Source organism: Giraffa tippelskirchi, chromosome Y, assembly GCF_054371585.1.
Source record: "Giraffa tippelskirchi isolate mGirTip1 chromosome Y, T2T-mGirTip1v1.2.pri, whole genome shotgun sequence".
In the NCBI taxonomy this organism is placed as follows: domain Eukaryota; kingdom Metazoa; phylum Chordata; class Mammalia; order Artiodactyla; family Giraffidae; genus Giraffa; species Giraffa tippelskirchi.
Genome location: NC_137290.1, coordinates 14,375,660 through 14,394,975, shown reverse-complemented (window position 1 = coordinate 14,394,975; position 19,316 = coordinate 14,375,660). Strand labels below are relative to the sequence as shown.

At 44.1% G+C, this 19,316-nt stretch overlaps 1 pseudogene; it reads right to left on the bottom strand.

Annotated features, from left to right (window-relative positions):
- Positions 1–7,939: 7,939 nt before the first annotated feature.
- The window catches only part of LOC145537721 (MYND-type zinc finger-containing chromatin reader ZMYND8-like), a 29,048-nt pseudogene continuing 17,671 nt past the window's right edge, over positions 7,940–19,316 (bottom strand).

The window sequence follows — 19,316 nt, the reverse complement described above, 5'->3', positions numbered from 1 at the left end:
GAAAAAGCAGAAGCTGGAATCAGGATTGCCTGGAGAAATATCAATAACCTCAGATATGCATATGACACAACCCTTATGGCACGAAGTGAAGAAGAACTAAACAGCCTCTTGATGAAAGAGAAAGAAGAGAGTGAAAAAGTTGGCTTAAAGCTCTACAAGTTTAGAAAACTGAGATCATGGCATCTGGTCCCATCACTTCATGGGGAAAAATGGGGAAACAGCGAAAATTGTGTCAGACTTTATTTTGGGGGGCTCCAAAATCATTGCTGATGGTGATGGCAGCCATGCAATTAAAAGAAGCTTACTCCTTGGAAGGAAGGTGATGACCAAACTAAATAGCATAGTTAAAAGCAGAGACATTACTTTGCCAACAAAGGTCCATCTAGTCAAGGCTATGGTTTCTCCAGTGGTCATATAGGGATGTGAGAGTTGGATGGTGAAGAAAGGTGAGCTCCGAAGACTTGATGCTTTCAAACTGTGGTGTTGGAGAAGACTCTTGAGAGTCCCTTGGACTGCAAGGAGATCTAACCAGTCCATCCTAAAGGAGATCAGTCCTGAGTGTTCATTGGAAGGACTGATGTTGAAGCTGAAACTCCAATGCCTTGGCCAACTAATGTGAAGGGTTGTCTCATTGGAAAAGACATTACTGCTGGAAATGAAGCAAAAAGTGATCCATCATGGGCAATAGATGCCATCTCTTTAATGCCTTTCAGCTCCCCCACTCTCCTGCCCTCAGCCTGGCTGAGCCTTTCATTAGCTGCAAAGATGGATGTTGGTGGGTGCATGGCCAATCCAGTCCCTGTTTATACTATGTAATTTATTTTTCTGGGAGGAAATGAGCAAAGGGTAAGAAACTATCTCAGCAGCCTCCCTCCCAGGCCTGGTGGCTGCAGAACCCAGGTGGATTTGCAACTGGTGGAGAGGTGGAGACAAATAACCTGCTAAAATGGAGATATTAACAATACCGTCAGCCGGAACAGCCAAAGCCCCCTGTCCTGTCGCCGTATTTCACACTTCTCAGGTGACCATGGCCTGGGATAATGAGGCCCATCCATCAGGCTGGGACAGCTGCTGGCACACAGACTTTCTCATTAGTGGGCTGAAGCTGCTGCTTGAGACACTGGTGGGAATTTTCAGGGGAGCTTGTCATATGGGGGTGCTGTATCCTAGTTTTCTTTGGTGGACTCCACTCTCTTCTAACCAGCTCAGGGGTGTGGAATGACAGTGTTTGATATTCCTAAGCCCACCTCCTTCCTATCAGGTGTTTGGAGCAAAACACATAGCAGTTTACCTGTACCAGTTGTGTGACTTTAAGAAATTATGGACTCTGAGGAAGAAGGTGAGGGTGGGTCGTTCTGGGAGAATGGCATTGAGACATGTGTATTGTCATATGTGAAACAGAGCACCATTCCATGTTCGATGCATGTGACAAGGGCTCGTGGCCGGGGCAGTGGGATGATCCAGAGGGATGGGAGCGGGAGGGAGGTGGGTGGGGGGTTCGGGAAGGGGAACACATGTAAACCCATGGCTGATTCTTGTCAATGTATGGCAAAAACTATTACAATATTGTAAAGTAATTAGCCCCCAAGTAAAATAAATAAATTTATAAAAAAAAAAAAAAGAAATTAATCTTTCTGAATCTCAAACATGTCCTTTATAAAATGAAGTGGGATGGTGCCCACTTTGTCAGGGGAGGGATTGGAGGATTAAATAAAGTGATGACATTCGTAAATAAAGAGTAATGGGTAAGGCCTGGGATTAGGTAGGGTGGCTGTTACAGCATCCCCACCTGCTGGCTGTGATGGAGCCTACTGGCTGGCTCCCTACATTCGTTCTCCCCTTCTCTCTCAGAATATGCTCCTGTATTTGTTTGTTTCCTTGCTAGGCAGGAGTGGCTGAGAATAATGGCTTCATCTTCCAGCTCCCTTTGTGGTTAGGTGTGATTTTCTGATGCACAAATCTGGCCATTGGGATTTGAGCAACAGCGATGTTGACCTGTGTCAGCAGTGCTCTTAAAGGGAAAAAGAGTCCGTCCCTCTCCCCTCCCCATTTACTATCCTGGTGCAGGGAGAGTGCAGACCTTGAGGGGGTGAGAAGCTAGCTTGGACTGTGTGGTAAGAACAGTACTTGGATTGGCAGAGCAACAAGACAGAAGGCGCCTGTTTCCCTGGTGCTGTTCCAGCTCTATAGGCAGCTAATGAGACAAAGAGACAACTCTCGATTTTTTAAGCTGCTGGCGGGAATCTCTGGCAACACAAACTCAATTTCGCAGAAACTGGTCATGTTGGAGACTACCTCGTCCACTCCCTCAGCCTGGATTCAGTGACACACTGATCCTGTGGACTTTACACAAACAAGACGTTGAGGTGAGTTTTCGTTATGAGGGCAGATTTTTTTTTCTTATTTAATTATTAGGTGCTTGCAAATTTAGCTCAAATGAATCCTTTTATACTTCTAAATTTTAATAATGCTTTTTCACCTTAAAATCCATTTGCTTGACAGTAATAAACTGGGGAAAATTCTGAAAGAGATGGGAATACCAGACCATCTGGCCTGTCTCTTGAGAAACCTGTATGCATGTCAGGAAGCAACAGTTAGAACTGGACATGGAACAACAGACTGGTTCCAAATAGGAAAAGGTGTACGTCAAGGCTGCATATTGTCACCCTGTATATTTAAGTTATATGCAGAGTACATCATGAGAAACGCTGGGCTGGAAGAAACACAAGCTGGAATCAATATTGCCCGGAGAAATATCAATGACCTCAGATATGTAGATGACACCACCCTTATGGCAGAAAGTGAAGAAGAACCAGAGAACCTCTGGATGAAAATGAAAGTGGGGAGTGAAAAAGTTGGCTTAAAGCTCAACGTTCAGAAAATTAAGATCATGGCATCTGGTCCCATCACTTCATGGGAAATAGATGGGGAAACAGTGGAAACAGTGTCAGACTTTATTTTTTGGGGGCTCAAATATTACTGCTGATGTTGATGTCCCCCATGAAATTAAAAGACGCTTACTCCTTAGAAGCAAGCTTATGACCAACTTAGATAGCATATTTAAAAGCAGAGACATTACTTTGCCAACAAATTTCCATCTAGTCAAGGCTATGGTTTTCCCAGTGGTCATGTATTGATGTGAGAGCTGGACGGTGAAGAAAGCTGAGGGCGGAAGAATTGATGCCTTTGTACAGTGGTGCTGGAGAAGACTCTTGAGAGTCCCTTGAACTGCAAGGAGATCCAATCAGTCCATCCTAAAGGAGATCAGTCCTAAGTGTTCATTGGGAGGACTGATGTTGAAGCTGAAACTCCTATACTTTGGCCACCTCATGTGAGAGTTGACTCATTGGAAAAGATCCTAATGCTGGGTAGGTTTGGTGGAAGGAGGAGAAGAGAAAGGCAGAGGGTGAGATGGTTGGATGGCATCACCAACTCGATGGAGATGGGTTTGGGTAAACTCCGAGAGTTGGAGATGGACAGGGAGGGCTCGCGTGCAGCGTTCATGGGGTCACAAAGAGTCGGAAACGACTGAGCAACTGAACGGAACTGAGTACAGCTGTATTGGCTTTCATTGTCAGTATATTCTTATTCTGTATTTTTCAACTGTTGTATATGTTAGGAATCTTTCATATTCAGCCAGCTTTAAACAAACAAAAACAAACAAACAAACAAAAACTGTCAGAAAATCTCTTACTTTGAAAGTTTGCCTTATTCCCATTTATTGTGATGATATTTGGCTTTTTTGGATATCAGTTTGCTTTGTGTCTTTTATTTGTCATACTTCCCTTCTTTTCTTGTATCACTTCTTTGCCATATTTTAAAAATGTATTTACCTTTGCATGTGTTGGTCTTCATTTCCATGAGGGCTTTCTCTAGCTTAAGGTGGCAGGGGCTACTCTTTATTTGTGGCGTTGAGGCTTCTCGTTACAGTGGCTTCTGTTGTTGTCCAGCATGGACTCAGGTCAAGTGGACTCATTAATTAAGGCTCCCGTGCTCTAGAACACCGACTCAGTAGTTGGGATGCATGGGCTCAGCTGCTCCATGGCATATGGGATCCTCCTGGATCAGGGATGGAACCAGTGATTCCTGCATTGGCAGGTGGATTCTTTACCACTGAGCCCCCAAGGAATTCCCCTCTTCTTTGCTTTATTTTTAATTACAACCTTTGCTCATTCAGTCTTTCCCCTTTGTTATGTGCAAAGTTAGGCTCCTGTTTTCTTTCTCTGCTGACTCCCCTGGAGAGAGACCATCCTCTGAGTTTCTGCAGATCGATTTAGCTTTCTATCCCACCCCCACAGCCCCAGGGAGTATTAATGACACCCTCTTTGGGTTCTTGAGGGCTAACTCTGCACAGGTCTTCTGCTGGCCCCCTTGGCATCTGTTCTCTGCAGGTGTGACAGAGAAAAAGGCAGTTCAGAGAGGGTTGCCACTGGCTAAAGGCCACACAGCTAACAATGGCAGAGCAGGGATTCAGGGCAAAATGCGCTCTCCTTGTCACCCGTTTCTGTGAGAGGCAGGTGGCTGTAGGGTGATGCGAGGGAGGGACCTGGGACACAGAATTGAAAGAGGCGCCTCCAGGACATCCCTGGGTGTCCAGTGGTTAAGACTCTGTGCTTTCACTGCAGGGGGCATGGGTTCAATCTCTGCTTGGAGAACTAAGATCTCAAAAAAAAAAAAAAAAGGAACTATTTTTCTTCAGCTTTCCTCATAACTCGGTTGATAAAGAATCTGCCTGCAATTCAGGAGACCCCAGTTCCTGGGTTGGGAAGATCCCCTGGAGAAGGGATAGACTACCTAAGCCAGGATTCTTGGGCTTCCCTGGTGACTCAGCTCATAAGGAAACTGCCTGCCATGCAGGAGACCTGGGTTTGGTCCCTGGGTCAGGAAATCCCCTGGAGAAGGGAAAGGACACCCCCTCTAGTATTCCGGCCTGGAGAATTCCATGAACTGTAGAGCCTAAGGGGTCACAAAGCGTCGGATATGACTGAGCGAATCCACTTCACTTCACTTCAGTTTATAAAGCGGCATCTCTGTCAGCTCTACCTCTTCCTGGCTCACTCAGGGAGGGCGGCCCTAGAACAGCAGTTCTTGAAGAAGAAGGAGTGAATGTGACAAATTTAGGGGTGTGGTTTTTGACTGTTGTCTTGATATGGGGGGCCACTACACGTGGGGGCAGGTGCCTGCTTCATGGCATACACGTTAGACGTGAATGATTCTCAAATGTTCTGTCAGATATTTAAGTAAGTACAAACCCCTTCATAATACCCTGAGTGGAGGCCCTTATCTGCACTTTGTCCCGTAAGTTTAATAAAAGATTTCCAGGGCTGTAATTATTGTGCAAACTGGAGAAGTCTATATTTTGTTTTATTCAGAGCCTAACCATGGGTTGCTTTGCAGTTTGTGGCAATCACATGATGGCCACAGTACCTCGATGACTTTGTGAATGGCCGAGACTGCACACTTGTGTCCTCCTGCATTTGCCAGGCTGAATCCTCAGTGAGGACACATTTGGGTGCAAATATGAGTGCTCAAACACTTACCTACTGGGGCATGCGCTCTTGTGAGTATAAATACATGTGTGTGCTCAGTTGTGTCCAACTCTTTGTGACGCTATAGACCCCAGTCACTTTTGCCCTGGGATTCTCCAGGCAAAAATACTGGAGTGGGTTGCCATGGCCTCCTTCAGGGGACGTTCCTGACCCAGGGATCAAACCTGTGTCTCTTATGTCTCCTGCATTAACAGGTGGAATCTTTACCACTACCACCACCTGAGGAACCCTTGAGTATAAATGACCTACTCTTATTTCTTTAAAAAAAAATTATGTGCACCATTTTTAAGCTCTTTACTGAATTTGTTATCATCACTTCTTTTATGTTTATGTTATCATATCACTTGTTTTAAGTTTTGGTCTTGAGACACGTGGGATCTTAGCTCCATGTGGATAGAAGCTGCACCCCCTGCATTGGAAGGTCAAGTCTTAACCACTGGACCACCAGGGAGCTCACTCGCTATTTCTCTTTGTGTTACTGGATGTTGATCTCCAGGACAGTTATGTTTTTTTGTTGTTGTTGTTTGTTTGTTTTTCTTTTTAAAAATTTCCTGGGACAGAACATATTGGCTTTAAGGTGGTTTTATTATCCATTAATATTTCATTTCAGGATAGTAAATGATCATTTCAAAACATCTGCTACACCACCCTAGGAAACCCCCTTTAACGTGAGAAGGCAAGTGAATAGCAGTGACAGCTCTATGGACTTCTCTGTCATTCTCCAGGTAAGAATGAGAGGGCAGGTAGTGGGGTGTCCACGACCAGGAGCCTAAGCAGGTTCTCAATCTAACTGATAGAAGCAAAGTTTCTTTTGATCACTGTCACATGCTCAGGGTAGAATTTCTTCTCAATTAGATCTGTACTTGGAAAAGGGGCTCAAGACGCCCCCTCCCACCCCCAACAGAGGGCTTCACATAGGCTCACCTGAGACCAGCTCTTGACCTGGTACACCAGTTTTGGAACCATGTGGTAATTCATTAGGTTCGCACCACTGAGTTGGTCAGATCCTTGTATATCACCCCTATCAATCAGTTCACTCTCTCAGTCATGTTTGATTCTTTGCGACCCCATGGAATGCAGTACACACTGCCGTACGCTTCCCTGTCCATCATCAACTCCGAGAGTTTGCTGAAACGCCTGCTCATTGAGTCAGTGACGCCATCCCACCATCTCATCCTCTTTCGTCCCCTTCTCCTCCTGCCTTCAATCTTTCCCAGCATCAGAGTCCTTTCCAATCAGTCACTACTTTCCATCACGTAGCCTAGGTATTGGAGCTTCAGCATCTGTCCTTCCAAAGAAAATTCCAGATGGATTACCTTTAAAATGGACTGGTTGGATCTCCTTACAGTCAAAGGGAGTCTCAACAGTCTTCTCCAGCAACACAGTTCAAAAGCATCAATTGTTCGGTGCTCAGCTTTTCTCATGGTCATCCTTATAGCTATTATTAATATTGTCTCCTCCAAACTGAATATATGCCGTGCCATGTAATATGGCATGTGGAATCTCAGTTCCCCAAGAAGGCGTCAAAATTGTGCCCATGCATTGGGATCCCTGAGTCACTAGTGTTAAGGACAGCCAGGTAACAAAGTTCCTCTATATCAATTCACTGTTAAAGTTGAAGAAATCTTCTTTAAAAAGAAGTGCTTAGACAAAAAGTTGAAGTGCCTCCGAAGGCCCCAGGCACCTCCATGGCCCCACCCTCCCCACACCCTCCCCTTGCCCTTTGCTTGGTGCATCTCTGAGGGTACTCTGGCTCTCCACAGGAAACTCCAGTCTTTGGACCTTTGAACTCCTCGGTTCCTCTTGGGAAATTCTGTCCCTCTTATGCTCACTTGGCTTACTTCCTCTCCTCCCACCTTTGTCCTGCTGTCACCTCAAAACCAGGCCGGCCTTGATCACCACCTACCCTCCCATCCTGCCCATCCCTAGAGCCTCCTCTGTTCTCCATTCTCCACTTTGTTTTTCTCTGAAGATCTGGTGGTCAACTGACACACTTGTTACACTTAGGTGCTGACTCCTTGTAGCCAGGCTGTGGGCTGAGTGAAGGGTGAAATGGCCTGCGTGCTCTGCTCACTGTCCGTGCACAGAGACTGTGCATGAGAGGCCAGCACACAGTAGGTGCTCGGCTAATGGAGCTTACCCTCCACATGGAGGGTCGGTGATGAAGCCATGTGTCACAAAGGTAAGTTTTTCTTGACAAGAGGGGAGGGGAAATATTGGGAGCTCGGGGAGGGAAGTTCAGGCAGGCCTGCCTGAGCTGGAGGGTGGGAGTGAGAGCTGGGAGGGAATGCTTCCTCTGGAGTGAGGCCGGGGCTGGAAAAGGAGGAGTCCAAAGAGCTGGGCAAGGGGAGGAGCCTTCCAGGAGGCTGGAATGATATATGTAAAGCTTTCTAAGCTTTCCCTCTCATAAACCCTTCTCTCAGGACCCTCCCTCCTCTCATGGGTTTCATCTGCTGAGACCGTAACCATTTTTGAATTTCCTTAGAATCTGTTTCTGAGGCAGGAAGTGGCAAATCAGCTTTCCCCAGATTAATCTCTGTGACATTAACAATCCACTTGCCAGGCCGCTGGGTGGCGTAGGGGCTGGCAGACTCTGGGATGGTGCAGACAGGCCCAGACCCAGAACCTTAACAGCTCCTTCTTTTCCAAGAACAGAGCTGTGGCTTCCAGAACCCTCTTGCAACGAGAAGCCCTGGCATCACAACTCTAGAGTTGACCCCTGCTCTCTGCAACTAGAGGAAAAGCCCATGCAGCAACGAAGACCCAGCAACAACTCAAAATAAATCAATAGAGAAATTCTTTATAAGAAATTCTTACACTACAGAGATGTTGCAGAGAGCAAAAGAAGCTATTACTATTGGACAAAAAGCCTTCATAACAGAGCCTTTCATAGAGGACGTGCTCAATAACCATGCCCTGTTGCCAGGGCTGCAATCACAGAAAAGACAGAAAAACTGTCCTGAAGAACTGATGGTGTTTCTGCAGAAAGCAGAAAACAGAGAAGAATCTAAAAGACTCTGAAGCAAAATTAAAAGAAACTAGTGATAAAAGCTACTGAGTGTCTGCGTACTCCAGGCACAGAATCCTGCCTTTGTATGCGTGAACATCAAACCTTTCAGTCCCCAGGGATGCAGAATTATTTTTATCTCCACTTCACTGACTTAGAAACTAAGGCTTGGGGAGTGAGAAAGTGGCAGCGTTGGGGCTAGAAAAGGGTTCTGTCCAGTCAGAGGCCCAAAGTTCTTCCTGGGACTCTACTCTTTTGCAGCACGGGGTCAAGGTGTAGATGGCATATTTTATTAATTGCCTATTCAAATTGTATTCCATTTACCAGCCAGTAACTGCTTAGAGACATCATGATAATCAAAAACATCCCCACGTGCCTCCTGGGGGAGAAGCAGCCTCACCTGTAAAGAGTCAAAGACCTAGAGAATTCCAGGAATAGTGATCAAGGGTCACTGGTGAATCAACCCTGCCTCCGGCACCTTCCAGGTTTCCCGTTCAGTGTGATAAACCAATGCTCTTCTGACACTGAAGCTGGTCGCTTTAATAACTTGTCCACACAGTAGAATCCCCCAGGAAACTCAGTAAGTCCCAATGCTAAGCAGCAGCTAGGCCAAAAAAAAAGCAGAACGGTAAATTCCTCAGGGGATCCCACTAGGAGCCAAGTTTGCGAACCAATGTTTTCACGAATCACCTGGGAGTCTTGTTAAAGACACAGATCTGACCCAATTGCCTTGGGCAGGGCCTGGAGTCTACATTTCTAACAAGCTCCCAGGAGACGAACTCGTGTGGCTGCTCCAGGGACCACAGTCTGAGTAGTCAGAGTGAAGCCCATGGTCCTCAACTTTCAACAAGCATCAGAATCACCTGGAGGTCCAGTTAAGATGCAGAGGGCCAGGCCCACCCCAGAGCTGCCAATCTGACAGGTTTGAGATGGGGACCAGAGAATCTGCATTTCCAAGGAGCCTCCAGGTGACCCTGATGCTGATGGTGCAAGGACCACATGTGGAGCACCACGGTGGGGCTGGAGGCATAATCATGGATGGGCAAGACAAGTCATTTTCCGTCAGCTTCCCCAGACCCAAAATGGGGATGAAGAGATCGTCTCCCAGAGGGTGTCATGAGGGCGACACTGAGTGAGCTAGGATTTGTAAGCCTCTTGGAAGCTGGTACCGAGCAGGTGGGATATGAGTGACAGCATCCATTCTTGATGAATTTCCCTTGGTCCGGGGTTGCTCCTGGAGCCCAGGCAGACACGCTTCAACCACCATGGATGGCCCTCTCCCTGGCCCACTCACTGCCGACTTTGTTTCTGTAGGCATTGTACATCTCCTTCACCCAATGGTCGTGGAAGGCCAGCTTTCTCATCCAGCCCACATCATTGTGCACACAGGAACCCAGGCACAGGCTGGCTCCTGGGGCAGAACCGTGGAAGCCATCAGTGGAGAAGCTGCAGGTACTGGGGAGACAGAAGAGAGCAGGCGGATGGAGAAGAGACAGTGTCACTGTGGGGAGCTGGGAGCTTTTCACCAGGAGACCCATGGGTGGGCTTAGGGCTGTGTTTCACTATGTCCCTGAGTGCGTGAGAGTGCTATGAGTATCTGCCTTCTGGGAGAAGCAGGATCAGAGCTTCCATTAACTTCCCAAACAACAGTGGCTCTCTGTGCTCATGCCCAGTCAGCCTCCATTTTCATTTCTTCTGGTATCAAAGAACATCTTTGGTTTTTTGAGGGGCAGTCATCCAGTCCCCTGCATGCACTGAGTGGCCAAGCCAAAGAAAACCCCTATACCTCCAACTTTGGACTTTGAGGCTCGAAGGCAATTCTAAAAAGTGGTTGGCCTTGGTTCCTCCCAAGAGTAGGATGCAGAAGAAAATACCAGTGGGCTCTGGATACTTTGATCCCCAAATTTGCCTACTTCACATGCCTTGAAAGGCCTTGCTGCTAACCCTTTCTTCCTATTCTGTGAACATCTCTGTATCTTTCTATAGGCATTCCCCATGTTAATTTTATCTTTTCAATTAGGCGGAGTCAGACTTCTCTGCTGGTCCAGTGGTTGGGAATCCATTTGGCAATGCAGGGAGACACAGGTTCAATCCCTGGTCCCAGGAGATTTCGCATGCCATAGAGTAGCTAAGCCCCCAGGCCACAACTACTGACAACATATTCTACAGCCTTACTCCACAACAGGAGAAGCTACCTCAATGAGAAGACTGCACTCTGCAATGAGCAGTACCTCCTGCTTGCTCCAACTAGAAAAAGCCTGTTCACAGTGTTGAAGCAAAAAAGGAAAAAAAGTAATAATAATAATAACAATAATAATAATCAGGCAGAGTCAATTGCATACGTACAGAGTACTTTGTATTCATTACCCTCCTTCAGCATGAAGCCTGCCCTGGGAACAAAACCGAGTGTCATGGGAAGTTAATGACAGTAGTGGCAGCTGGGAGCCAGAAGGGGAATTGTCGGGAATTTGTCACCAATAGTAGCTAGAGCATGAAAATGAAAATCCCATCTCTCATGGAACACCGTTTTCTTTCCCTCCACCAGAAGCCTGGTATAGGTCTGCAAAATCACTGGACATCCCAAGGCAACGTGTAGACCACAAACTTCAAAAAACTATTCAGAGAGAAAAAGCCTGGGTGGGGAACAGTTCAACATGGTACACCAGGGCCTCTTAATGGGTGGATTTGGCTGACACTTTTCTTTTTCTCTTATTTTGCTGTTTCTGGATTTTCTGTGATGAGTTTAAGGGTAGAGATATGATGTACTAGGAATGAAACAATGCTTGGGAATTGTACCTAAGGTATCCCCAGTTTAATGCCAGTGCTGCCACAGAGAAAACGAATTTGGAAATGGGAAGCACAGGACCATTCTCTCCTGTGCTTCAGGCTCAGCTTGAATATCAAACCGGGGACAACAAAACCCCTGCAGGATCCACAGAGATGCCTTGAGTGATACCTCAACTTCGAAAGCAAATTTCACCACTGGGGCAGGTAGCCCAGAAGGACGCTGACTTAATCTGAAAGGGCTCAGTGGCAGACTCTAGCATTCTCTCCAGGAGAGGCTGGATGGACAATCAAAGAGATAACAACCGGCTGACAGAAGCTGTTCTTCAGATATCTTCAAATTCTTGCCAATATGCCCAGGAAACATACACTCCAGCACATACACATTCACTTGAGTCATTTTTCACAGACTTTTGTGAGTGTGTACAAGATTGGAAGCAAGTAAGTGATAATGTCAGGAAGTGGTGATTTGGAGATGGTGGGAATAGGGGTGATCACCGTCTCTGCTCTGCTCTTTACTGAATTACTCAGATTTAAAAAGATGAGGAAGAAGATGGCGGAGGAATAGGACGGGGAGACCACTCTCTCCTCCACAAATGTATCGAAAGAACATCTAAACGCTGACCAAACTTCACAAAACTACTTCTGAAGGCTGGCTGAGGACTTCAGGCTTCCACAAAAACTGCGCATTATCTTCAAAAGAGGTAGGAGAAATTATAAAAGATAAAAAGAGAGACAAAAGAGTTAGGGACGGAGACCCGTCCCGGGGAGGGAGTCGTAAAAGAGGAGGAATTTCCAAGCACCAGGAAACCCTCTCACCGGTGGGTGTGGGGGAGGATTTTTTATCTCGGAGGGCAACGTAACTGGGAGGAAAAACTAAATAAAATCCACAGATTACGTGCCTAAAGCAACTCCCAGCAAAGAACCCCAGACGCTCGCATCATCCGCCACCAGCAAGTGGGGGCTGAACGGAGAGGAGCGGGCGGCATTGCCTAGGGTAAGGACCGGGCCCGAGTGCCCCGAGGGCAATCTGAGGGAGCTAACGTGAGATAGTAACCTAAACTGTGGGACAGCGAGAGAGAAAGAACTATCCCGCGAAAAGCCCAACTCTAAGGCACTGCCGGCCCGCTCACAGAACAAAGGACTGAGCGATACCAGAGGAGAGCTAGCCGGCTGCGGACCGCCCCATCCCCCGCCGGACACAGCGGGCAGGCGGGGCCCGCCAGAGCCGGAAAGGGGCAAACTCGGCTCCAGAGAGGGCACCCCCTACCAAACTGCAAACAGGCTCCCAGTTTCTAAGCAAAGACTGCCTGAGATCCCGGAGGGTCGACAGCCGCCGGGAGGGTCGCAGCCAGAGACCAGCTCCCCAGAACCGACACAAAGCACACCGGAGCCGGGCGCGCCCGTAAACCAAGGCGGGGACCAGGGAGGTGATAAGCCGCACCGCCCCAACAGGGAAGAGCGCCCTCGCCAAACTCCTGGCCGCCTGGGCAGCTCCGACCGGGAACTGCACAAGCCGCGGGCGAAACCGAGTCTGCGCCTTTGTGGAGTAACTGGGAGCCTGAACCTGAGCGGCTTAGACCTGGGAAGTGCACGCAGCTCAGGGCCCGCTCCCCGGCCGAGTAACCTGAAGCCTGAGCAGGGTAGACGGGGAAAGCACACACGCCGTGAGCGGGGGCGAACCCAGTGCGGCCGAGACACTGCGAGCTTACCACACGCACGCCTGAATTGCAGTGTTCCTTCCTCCCCACAGCACGATTGAACAAGCGAACCTAAAGAGATCACCTCCACCGCTTTGTTGCAGGGCGGAAATTAGATACTGAAGAGATCTCCAAACAGAAGCCAAATAAACAGAGGGAAGCGCTTTGGAAGGGACAGGCCAACAGATTAAGATCCCTGTAGTTAATACCGACTGCATTGAAAAGGACCTATATTAATATAGGTATTATTATATCTTGAAAAGTATAAGCAGGAATAAGGATCTATCTAAAACTGAGCAGATCCCACACTGCTCACAACATCTCCAGAGAAAGTCCGGGATATATATATTTTTTACTATTTTTTTTTTTTTTACTATTTTTTTTTTTAATTAAAAAAAATTTTTTTTTCTCTTCTTTCCTTTTTCTTCAAGTCCTCTATTACACCTTTAACTTTCATTTTCATAACCCACTATTAACTTGCAAAAAAAAAAAACCCTATTTTTGAAGCAAACTACATACATATATCTTATACCTTTTGTGTTTTCTTTTTTTAATGTTTTTTTCCTGTTCTACATTTTTTTACTGTTTCACTGTTTTTTTTTCTTTTTACACTGTTTCCTTTTTTCTTTTTTTTTTTTTAGATTGTAAGTTTTATAAGAGTCTAACCTCTACTCTAGATTTTTAATCTTTGTTTTACATATTTGATATCAACTTTGTACATTTAAGAACCCAATCTTTAGGACCCACTTTTACTCAGGAGTGTGATCACTGGCCTGATCACTCTCTCCACCTATTGATGCTCTTTCTTCTCCCTCAGGGAACCTCTATCTCCCACCCTCCTCCTTCTCTTCTCAACCCAATTCTGTGAATCTCTGAGGGTGTTCTGGGTACCGGAGAACACTTCAGGAACAGGATACTGCCCAGATCTCTCTCTCCCCTCTTAATTCCTCCCTTTCTACTCATGCTCACCTCTGTCACCTTCCTCCCCCCTCTCTATGTATCTCTGTGAATCACTCTGAGGGTTCCAAACTGTGGAAAGCACAGAGGGAAGTGCTTACTGGCTAGATTGCTCTCTCCACATTTGAATTCCCCTCTTCCCACACCTAACACAGCAATCTAAACAAGATGAAAAGACAGAGAAATACTCAGCAAGTTAAAGACAATGAGAAATGCCCACAAAGCCAAACAAAAGAGGAGGACATAGGGAATCTATCTGAAAAAGAATTTAGAATAAGGATAATAAAAATGATCCAAAATCTTGAAAGCAAAATGGAGTTACAGATAAATAGCCTGGAGACAAAGATTGAGAAGATGCAAGAAATGTTTATCAAGGACTTAGAATAAATAAAAAGGAATCAGTATAGAATGAATAATGAAATAAAGGAGATAAAAGACACTCTGGAGGGAACCAACAGTAGAATAACGGAGGCAGAAGATAGGATAAGTGAGGTAGAAGATAGAATGATGGAAATAAACGAAGCAGAGAGGAAAAAAGAAAAAAGAATCAAAAGAAATGAGGAAAACCTCCGGGACCTCTGGGACAATATGAAACGCCCCAACATTCGAATCATAGGAGTCCCAGAAGAAGAAGATAAAAGGAAAGGCCATGAAAAAATACTCGAGGAGATAATAGTTGAGAATTTCCCTAAATTGAGGAAAGAAATAGTCACAGAAGTCCAAGAAACCCAGAGAGTTCCAAACAGGATAAACCCAAGGCAAAACACCCCAAGACACATATTAATCAAATTAACAAAGATCAAACACAAAGAACAAATATTAAAAGCAGCAAGGGAAAAACAACAAATAACACACAAGGGGATCCCCATAAGGATAACAGCTGATCTTTCAATAGAAACCCTTCAGGCTAGAAGGGAATGGCAGGACATACTTAAAGTAATGAAAGAGAATAATCTACAACCCAGATTACTGTACCCAGCAAGGATCTCATTCAGATATGAAGGAGAATTCAAAAGCTTTACAGACAAGCAAGAGCTGAGGGAATTCAGCACCACCAAACCAGCTCTCCAGCAAATGCTAAAGGATCTTCTCTAAACAGGAAACACAGAAAGGATGTTTCAACACGAACTCAAAACAACAAAGTAAATGGCAACGGGATCATACTTATCAATAATTACCTTAAATGTAAATGGGTTGAATGCCCCAACCAAAAGGCAAAGGGTTGCTGAATGGATACAAAAACAAGACCCCTATATATGCTGTCTACAAGAGACCCACCTCAAAACTAGAGACACACACAGGCTGAAAGTGAAAGGATGGAAAAACATATTCCATGCAAACGGAGACCAAAAGAAAGCAGGAGTCGCAATACTCATTTCAGATAAAATAGACTTTAAAATAAAGGATGTGAAAAGGGACAAAGAAGGACACTACATAAAGATCAAAGGATCAATTCAAGAAGAAGACGTAACAATCATAAATATATATGCACCCAACATAGGAGCACCACAATATATAAGGCAAATACTAACAAGTATGAAAGGGGAAATTAACAATAACACAATAATAGTGGGAGACTTTAATACTCCACTCACGCATATGGATAGATCAACTAAACAGAAAATTAACAAGGAAACACAAACTTTAAATGACACAATAGACAAATTAGATTTAATTGATATTTACAGGAGTTTCCACCCCAAAACAATCAATTTTACCTTTTTCTCAAGTGCACATGGAACTTTCTCCAGGATACATCACATCCTGGGCCATAAATCTAGCCTTGGTAAATTCAAAAAAATTGAAATCATCCCAGCCATCTTCTCTGACCACAATGCAGTAAGATTAGACCTCAATTACAGGAAAAAAACTATTAAAAGTTCCAACATATGGAGGCTAAACAACACGCTTCTGAATAACCAACAAATCACAGAAGAAATCAAAAAAGAAATAAAATTATGCATGGAAACGAATGAAAATGAAAACACAACAACCCAAAACCTATGGGACACTGTAAAAGCAATACTAAGGGGAAGGCTCATAGCAATACAGGCGTACCTCAAGAAACAAGAAAAAAATCAGATAAATCAACTAACTCTACACCTAAAGCAACTAGAGAAGGAAGAAATGAAAAACCCCAGGGTCAGTAGAAGGAAAGAAATCTTAAAAATTAGGGCAGAAATAAATGCAAAAGAAACAAAAGAGACCATAGCAAAAATCAACAAAACTAAAAGCTGGTTTTTCGAGAAGATAAACAAAATTGATAAGCCATTAGCCAGACTCATCAAGAAACAAAGGGAGAAGAATCAGATCAACAAAATTAGAAATGAAAATGGAGAGATCACAACAGACTCCACAGAAATACAAAGGATCATAAGAGACTACTACCAACAGCTATATGCCAATAAAATGGACAACTTGGAAGAAATGGACAAATTCTTAGAAAAGTATAACTTTCCAAAACTGAACCATGAAGAAATAGAAGATCTTAACAGACCCATCACAAGCACGGAAATCGAAACTGTAATCAGAAATCTTCCAGCAAACAAAAGCCCAGGACCAGACGGCTTCACAGCGGAATTCTACCAAAAATTTAGAGAAGAGCTAACACCTATCCTACTCAAACTCTTCCAGAAAATTGCAGAAGATGGTAAACTTCCAAACTCATTCTATGAGGCCACCATCACCCTAATTCCAAAACCAGACAAAGATGTCACAAAAAAGGAAAACTACAGGCCAATATCACTGATGAACATAGATGCAAAAATCCTTAATAAAATTCTAGCAAACAGAATCCAACATCATATTTAAAAGATCATACATCATGACCAAGTGGGCTTTACCACAGGAATGCAAGGTTTTTTTAACATCCGCAAATCAATCAATGTAATACACCACATTAACAAATTGAAAGAAAAAAACCATATGGTTATCTCAATAGATGCAGAAAAAGCTTTTGACAAAATTCAGCATCCATTTATGATAAAAACCCTCCAGAAAGCAGGAATAGAAGGAACATATCTCAACATAATAAAAGCTATATATGACAAACCCACAGCAAACATTATCCTCAATGGTGAAAAACTGAAAGCATTTCCCCTAAAGTCAGGAACAAGGCAAGGATGCCCACTTTCACCAATACTATTCAACTTAGTTTTGGAAGTTTTGGCCACAGCAATCAGAGCTGAAAAAGAAATAAAAGGAATACAGATAGGAAAAGAAGAAGTAAAACTCTCACTGTTTGCAGACGACATGATTCTCTACATAGAAAACCCTAAAGACTCTACTAGAAAATTACTAGAGTTGATCAATGAATATAGTAAAGTTGCAGGATATAAAATTAACACACAGAAATGCCTTGCATTCCTATACTCCAATAATGAGAAAACAGAAAGAGAAATTAAGGAAACAATACCATTCACCATTGCATCAAAAAGAATAAAATACTTAGGAATATATCTACCTAAAGAAACAAAAGACTTATATATAGAAAACTATAAAACACTGATGAAAGAAATCAAAGAGGACACAAACAGATGGAGAAATATACCGTGTTCATGGATTGGAAGAATTAATATAGTGAAAATGAGTATACTACCCAAAGCAATCTATAGATTCAATGCAATCCCTATCAAGCTACCAATGGTATTTTTCACAGAACTAGAACAAATCATCTCACAATTTGTATGGAAATATAAGAAACCTCGAATAGCCAAAGCAATCTTGAGGAAGAAGAATGGAACTGGAGGAATCAACCTGCCTGACTTCAGGCTCTACTACAAAGCCACAGTCATCAAGACAGTATGGTACTGGCACAGAGATAGAAATATAGATCAATGGAACAAAATAGAAAGCCCAGAGATAAACCCACGCACCTATGGACACCTTATCTTCGACAAAGGAGGCAAGAATATTCAATGGAGAAAAGACAATCTCCTTAACAAGTGGTGCTGGGAAAACTGGTCAACCACTTGTAAAAGAATGAAACTAGAACATTTCCTAACACCGTACACAAAAATAAACTCAAAATGGATTAAAGATCTATATGTAAGACCAGAAACAATAAAACTCCTAGAGGAAAACATAGGCAAAACACTCTCCGACATAAATCACAGCAGGATCCTCCATGACCCACCTCCCAGAATATTGGAAATAAAAGCAAAAATAAACAAATGGGACCTAATTAAAATGAAAAGCTTTTGCACAACAAAGGAAACTATAAACAAGGTGAAAAGACAGCCCTCAGAATGGGAGAAAATAATAGCAAATGAAGCAACAGACAAACAATTAATCTCAAAAATATACAAGCAACTTCTGCAGCTGAATTCCAGAAAAATAAACGACCCAATCAAAAAATGGGCCAAAGAACTAAACAGACATTTCTCCAAAGAAGACATACAGATGGCTAACAAACACATGAAAAGATGCTCAACATCACTCATTATTAGAGAAATGCAAATCAAAACCACAATGAGGTATCATTTCACACCAGTCAGAATGGCTGCTATCCAAAAGTCTACAAGCAATAAATGCTGGAGAGGGTGTGGAGAAAAGGGAACCCTCTTACACTGTTGGTGGGAATGCAAACTAGTACAGCCACTATGGAGAACAGTGTGGAGATTCCTTAAAAAACTGGGAATAGAACTGCCATATGACCCAGCAATCCCACTGCTGGGCATATACACCCAGGAAACCAGAATTGAAAGAGACGCGTGTACCCCAATGTTCATCGCAGCACTGTTTACAATAGCCAGGACATGGAAGCAACCTAGATGTCCATCAGCAGACGAATGGATAAGGAAGCTGTGGTACATATACACAATGGAATATTACTCATCCATTAAAAAAAATACATTTGAATCGGTTCTACTGAGATGGATGAAACTGGAGCCCAATATACAGAGTGAAGTAAGCCAGAAAGAAAAACAACAATACAGTATACTAATGCATATATATGGAATTTGAAAGATGGTAACGATAACCCTATATGCGAGACAGAATAAGAGACACAGATGCATGGAACAATTTTATGGACTCTGAGGGAGAAGGTGAGGGTGGGACGTTCTGGGAGAATAGCATTGAAACATGTATATTATCATATGTGAAACAGAACACCATTCCATGTTCGATGCATGAGACAAGGGCTCAGGGCCGGGGCAATGGGATGAACCAGAAGGATGGGATGGGGAGGGAGGTGGGTGGGGGGTCCAGGAGGGGGAGCACATGTAAACCCATGGCTGATTCATGTCAATGTATGGCAAAAACTATTGCAATGTTGTGAAGTGATTGGCCCCCAAATAAAATAAATAAATTTATAAA